The sequence below is a fragment of the Rutidosis leptorrhynchoides genome, chromosome 10 (genome assembly GCF_046630445.1).
Source record: "Rutidosis leptorrhynchoides isolate AG116_Rl617_1_P2 chromosome 10, CSIRO_AGI_Rlap_v1, whole genome shotgun sequence".
Lineage (NCBI taxonomy): Eukaryota > Viridiplantae > Streptophyta > Magnoliopsida > Asterales > Asteraceae > Rutidosis > Rutidosis leptorrhynchoides.
In genome coordinates, this window is record NC_092342.1 from 246089432 (window position 1) to 246096337 (window position 6906).

Genomic DNA, 6906 nt, shown 5'->3' on the forward strand with positions numbered 1-6906 from the left:
CGTTATATATATCGTTTCGAGTTTCTTAATTCAATAAACTCATTTTTATGTATAACACTCATTGTTAATATACTTAGTGAGATACTTACTTATCATAATCTCATGTTAACCATATATATGTCTATATATATAACATCATGTAGTTTTTACGAATTTGTAACGTTCGTGAATCGCCGGTCAATTTGGGTGGTCAATTGTCTATATGAAACCTATTTCAATTAATCAAGTCTTAACAAGTTTGATTGCTTAACATGTTGGAAACATTTAATCATGTAAATATCAATTTCATTTAATATATATATATATATATATATATATATATATATATATATATATATATATATATATATATATAAACATGAAAAAGTTCGGGTCACTACAATAAATACCCGTGTGCTGCACAGTGTGAGATTTTAACCCACTTTAGATGACTAGTGTTGCTTTTCTCTTCCTTTGTTTCCAGACTTCTCCACATACACCTCGTTCTTCATCCCTCCCAACTACCAAACTCTAATTCTTAACCCTTGTTCTAGACCTCAAATTGTTCATATCTTTGTGTTCTCTGTGATTTAGTGATTCTATCAAGGTAAGAATCATAGCATTTCATGCTTTAATCTTTGAGAAAATTGAGTTTTTGTGTAAAGTTTTACAAAGTGAGCAATTTGGGTCAAAAATGGTAGATTTGATGTTGTTTGAGTCAAAATCTTATGGGTTTATGTTTTTACATGTTTAGTGTCTTCGATTTGGTCAGTTTTGAGGTCATAATCGAGCTCTAGAGCAAGAATTGGTTGATTTTGGTTAAAACTCGTAACCTTGTTCTTCAGCACCAGCAGATAAACACTGTCGGTCGAGTGTCTCTAGACACTCGACCGACCGACTTGACCATCAACCGAGTGTGTAAGACCCACGACCGAGTGTGTTTGAGAGAGACCATCGACCGAGTGACTAGATACTCGACCGAGTGACTAGACACTATACCGAGTGAGTGTAGACATTCGGCCGACTGTCTCGAACAGTTACAAAAGATCCTTACAGATTAGCTCCGTCGGAAATTCGAGAAATGATGTCTCAGATTCAGGAACTGTTAGATAAGGGGTTTATTCGACCAAGTTCTTCACAGTGGGGTGCTCCTATTTTGTTTGTGAAAAAGAAAGATGGGTCGCTTCATATGTGTATAGATTACCGCGATCTGAATAAGAGAACAATAAAGAATAAGTATCTGTTACCGAGAATAGATGATTTATTCAATAAGTTACAGGATGCTTCTTACTTTTGAAAGATTGATTTACGTTCAGGGTATCATCAGGTACATGTTGCAGAGACTGACATACCGAAAACAATGTTCAGAACAAAATATGGTCATTATGAATTTCTAGTTATACCATTCGGGTTAACGAATGCGCCAGCAATGTTTATGGATCTAATGAATAGGGTGTGTCGTCAGTATCTCGATAAGTTTGTGATTGTCTTCATATATGATATTTTGATATATTCGAAAATCGAGAAAGATCACGCTACACATTTGAGATTAGTGTTAGAACTTCTGAAACATGAACGATTGTACGCTAAGTTTTTCAAGTGTGAATTTTGGTTACGGGAAGTACAGTTTCTAGGTCATGTAATTTGTGAACAGGGTATTAAAGTAGATCAGTCTAAGATAGAGGCTGTAATGAATTGGAACTCGCCGAAAATGCCAACAGCATTCAAGAGTATTCTGGGTTTAGCAGGTTATTATCGACGGTTTATCAAAGATTTTTCTAAAATAGCAGGTCCACTGAATAAGTTAACCAGAAAAGATGTAGCCTTTCGATGGACTGATGAATAAGAAAAGGCCTTTCAGACTCTTAAGCAATTGTTATGTCAAGCGCCGGTTTTAGCTATACCAGAGGAATTAGAAGATTTTGTGGTTTACTGTAATGCGTCACGCACTGGTCTGGGTTGTGTTTTAATGCAAAGAAATAAAGTTATAACGTATCCTTCACGACAGTTGAAAGATCATGAATGAAATTACCCTACTCATGATTTAGAGTTAGCTGCAGTTGTGTTTGCCTTGAAACTTTGGAGACACTATTTGTATGGTACGCACTGTGAAATCTATACAGATCATAAGAGTCTTCAGTATATCTTTTCGCAGAAAGAATTAAATATGCGTCAACGTCGATGGCAAGAATTAATTAAGGACTATGATTATGAGATTAAATACCATCCGGGTAAGGCAAATGTAGTCGCAGATGCTTTGAGTCACAAGAAAACAGTCAAAAATGTCAGATTTATGAGAATTAAGATAGTTTCAGACTTGATCGATCGATTGAAAACAGTCATTTAGCAGCATTGAATGATGAAAACCTAAAGACTGAGCAAATGACCAAAAGAAAACTTGACCTATGCAATGATTCTAAAGGATTAAAGATCTATAAAGACCGAATTTGGGTGCCTAGGCTTGGAGAATTGAGGGATTTAATCCTTACAGAAGCGCATAAATCTAGGCTGACAGTGCATCCAGGTAGTACTAAGATGTACAGAAATTTGAAAACGTTGTATTGGTGGCCGAAAATGAAGACAGATGTTGCAAATTTCATTGAAAAGTGTCATATATGTGCTCAAGTTAAAGCAGAACATCAGAAACCATATGGGTCTTTACGACAGTTAGAAATTCCTCAGGGGAAATGGGATCATATAACGATGACTAAGTTACCCCGAACCCAGAAAGGTCACGACATGATCTGGGTGATAGTGGATCGTTTAACAAAGAGTGCTCACTTTTTAGCTACTCTTGAAACCGCTTCGTTAAGTGATTTGACATAGTTGTACTTGAAAGAGATCGTTAGTTGACATGGTGTACCGATGTCAATAGTTTTCGACAGGGATACTAGATTTGTATCTAATTTCTGGAACATTTTACAATAGAATCTGGGTACACGTGTGAATCTAAGTACAGCTTATCATCTACAAACAGACGGTCAGAGTGAACGAACGATTCAGACGTTAGAAGACATGTTGAGAGCGTGTGTTTTAGAATATGGTGGTTCTTGGGATTCGCATCTTTCATTGATAGAGTTTACTTACAACAATTCATATCATTCGAGTATTGGAATGCAGCCATATGAAATGTTGTATGGTTACAAATGTAGAACGCCTACGTGTTGGTTAGAAGCAGGTGAGAAACAATTTTATAGGTCCCGAAATTGTTCAGTTAACCGCAGAAAAGGTTGAAATTGCACGTGAGAAGTTAAAAGCAGTTAGAGACCGACAAAAGATGTATGCTGATACGTGCAGACATCCAGTGATATTTAATGTAGGTGATCGTGTATACTAGAAGGTATCACCGTGGAAAGGAGTGATCAGATTTGATAAACGTGGTAAACTAGCACCAAGGTTTATTGGGCCATTTTCAATCAAAGAAATTCTGAATGATCAAATAGTTGTTTTAGATCTTTCTTCAGAGTTAGCAAGAATTCACAATATGTTTAACGTGTGCTATCTGAGAAAGTGTAAAGTAGACAACGAAAGTCTGATTCTTCCACTGAAAGATTTGAAAGTGGACTTGAATAAGAAGTTAGTAGAAGAGCCGATTAAAATAATGAACAAGAAAATCACAAAGCTAAGAAAGAAACAGATTCCAATGGTGTTAGTGGAATGGCGGCACAGTTTAGGTTCCAAAGCTCTATATCATACTCCGTACAAGTTAAACTTAGTTTGCATTTGTCTCACCGAGTCACTGTCATATTATGTTTCAAAGTAGTTGTAACTGCCCTGTACAAAATCAGGATGCTGTGAAAGAGTAATTAACTTAACCATTTTAATAAGGTGGATCTGCTACATTTCCAATAGTAATTTGATTTAGGGTGGTCTACTACATTTTCATGATATCATATGCAAAGTTGCTTTAATTTTGGTGGCCAGTTTTAACTAATGAAAAATGTATTTTATTTAATTATAGTTCATGAAAAGTGTCTTGATTTCATTGTGGTGTTGCAAATATGGCTATCTTCTATGAAGATGGAGATTCATTCAAAGGGAAAGTTGTATGAAGTTAAGTGTTGAATCGAGTTCATGAAACATATGTGTAACATCCTCATCTGGGCCTAGCTGTAAGATTTCTAGTTTGCCCTTAAGTTAGTATTGTGTTATTATATATTTTTATTTTTATTTAATATTTATTATTATATATTGATGTGGTTAGGACCAGTTTGTGACAAGAGTCACATAATATGTTTGTTTATTTAATTTGGACTTTGTTTGGGTTGCCAAATAATGAACGAAAGATATCAGATAACTGATAAATACCCGTGTGCTGCATAGTGTGGGATTTTAACCCACTTTAGATGACTAGTGTTGCTTTTCTCCTCCTTTGTTTCCAGACTTCTCCACGCACACCTCGTTCTTCATCCCTCCCAACTACCAAACCCTAATTCTTAACCCTTGTTCTAGAGCTCAAATCGTTCATATCTTTGTGTTCTCTGTGATTTACTGATTCTATCAAGGAAAGAATCATAGCATTTCATGCTTTAATCTTTGAGAAAATTGGGTTTTTGTGTAATGTTTTACAAAGTGAGAAATTTGGGTCAAAAATGGTAGATTTTATGTTGTTTGAGTTAAAATCTTATGGGTTTATGTTTCTACATGTTTAGTGTCTTCGATTTGGTCAGTTTTGAGGTCATAATCAAGCTCTAAAGCAAGAATTGGTTGATTTTAGGTGAAACCCGTAACCTTGTTCTTCAGCACCTGCAGATAAACACAGTCGGCCGAGTGTCTCTAGACACTCGACCTACTGACTCGACCATCGACCGAGTGTGTAAGACCCACAGCCGAGTGTGTTTGGGAGAGACCATCGACCGAGTGACTAGACACTCGACCGAGTGAGTGTAGATAGTCGGCCGACTGTCTCGGACAGTTGACCGAGTGTCTTTGGCAGTGAAATATTTTACCAAGTGTTGATTTTCTAGCCGTTATGCTGTCCGCGTGACTTTTGATAATTATGATGTAAATTCTAAAAATGCATAAGTGTTAGGTGGACTTTTAGTGGCGCTTGTGATACTGATTTACTGTACTGTGCTGTTTTGTGTTAACGGACAGAAACTAACTTGATTTGCCTTATGTTCAGGTGATAAGGATAAGGAAAAGGAAGCCGCTCAGTGATATTATCTGAGCTAATTGATGGTATTTGGTGAGTGGGACTAACTGGAGTATATAGTATAGAGTAGCATGTTATATTATGATTGTCATGCTTGTTAGATATACTTGCTGTTACGGTTAGTTAGTATGTTATGATGACTGCATGTTAGTTAATGCTTGTCTGCTGGAGCCCAGTGCGTCCCTATTGTGTGGTAGCCTCGGTAGGAGAGATCAACCTGCGGGTTGGGTTCCTCATATTGTAGCCTAGACAATCGTGGTGTATATATGTATGAATGACGCGTTCGTCACGTGTGGATTATATATATACAACACGGTGGTGGAGGAACTTCTGGTAAGCCCCAGTCTGATCAACTGGTGGTTAATGGTTTGGCCGAGGTGCCAGAGTCTCTGTAGACGGCACTTGGGTGATGTTTATGTGTTAGACTATGTGACATGATTAGTATGACAGTTCCTGTATACTATAGCCCGTAGTTAGTTGTACTCACTTAGCTTCGTGCTAATTCCCCTCCATCTCCTCCCTGCAGGTTGTTAGCTTTTGTAGATTATGCATTTTGGGGAGAAGGCGGACATGGTGACGTTATGTTTGATCGGATTTAACTCTGATGTCAGAGGCGGAGACAGGGGGGACAGAGGGGTGCTCAGCCTCCCCCAAGGTTCAAATAAAGCCATCTCAAGTGTATTTTATGTTCAAATAATTATAAGTCTCCCTCAATGATAAGTCTCAAATGTATTATTATGTTCAAATAATTGTAAATTAATTGGCTCAATTGTTCAAGACTCATATAATTTACAAGTAGTCCATTGTCACTTTAAAAATTAGTTTAAAAATTATAAATATAATATCTGTTTATTGAGTAAGCCACCCTCATCTTCTAATTCTGGCTTCGCCTCTGTCTGATGTAGTCTTACTTTATTTAAACAGTGATCTTTTGTAAACATAATGTAATTACGTCTTTTCCGATTAAATATGTATTTTGATATAAAGACACGTGACATCGGTTTGAACTGTAATAATATTTACTAGTTATGTCGTATTTGACTAACCTAATGCTTCCGCCACGTATTTAAAAAAAAAAAAAAAAAAAAAAAAAAATTAGGGGTGTCACAATATGACAATGAGGTATGTACTCATACTCCCTTGATTGTTTATATATAATCATAATATGTCATTGAAAACAACATATTCATTGATTTAATTGCATTACTAGAAAACTTTGTTGTTTTGCACTTACGTCAATCCTACGTCTTTGAGAAAGCCCACAAACATGATTCGAAATCAAGTGAAGGTGGTGAGAAAGCCCACTTTTCTTTTTGTTAAGCTTCATACCTCTATTGACGTTTGTAGATTATTACATAGCGAGAGTTATAATAAGCATGGATGTCAAGAGAAAAAAAAAAAAAAACTATCATGTTCGTTCGGATTAAATGTAGAATTTTCTTTATTTAGTTAATGTGAGGTGTAGCAATTTGATTTACTCTTTACCTATTTTCATGTTAAAAAAGAAACATAGACTTCCATCCTAATAACTTAGTTCTGAACATTGCTATATTTACCCGTTTTAGTCTCTTAATAATACACAGTTTGAAAGGAGGTTTAATGTTGAGTAAAGGAGGTGCTATGTTGTTAATATCAGTGTTTTCTAATGTGTTGAAAGGAGATACTTATTATATTTACAGATACATTGTGTTTATATATATGTAGATTTAAGAACATTTATCAATTATAAAACACTATTCATCAATTTTCGTTTAACAAACCCGTGTTATCAC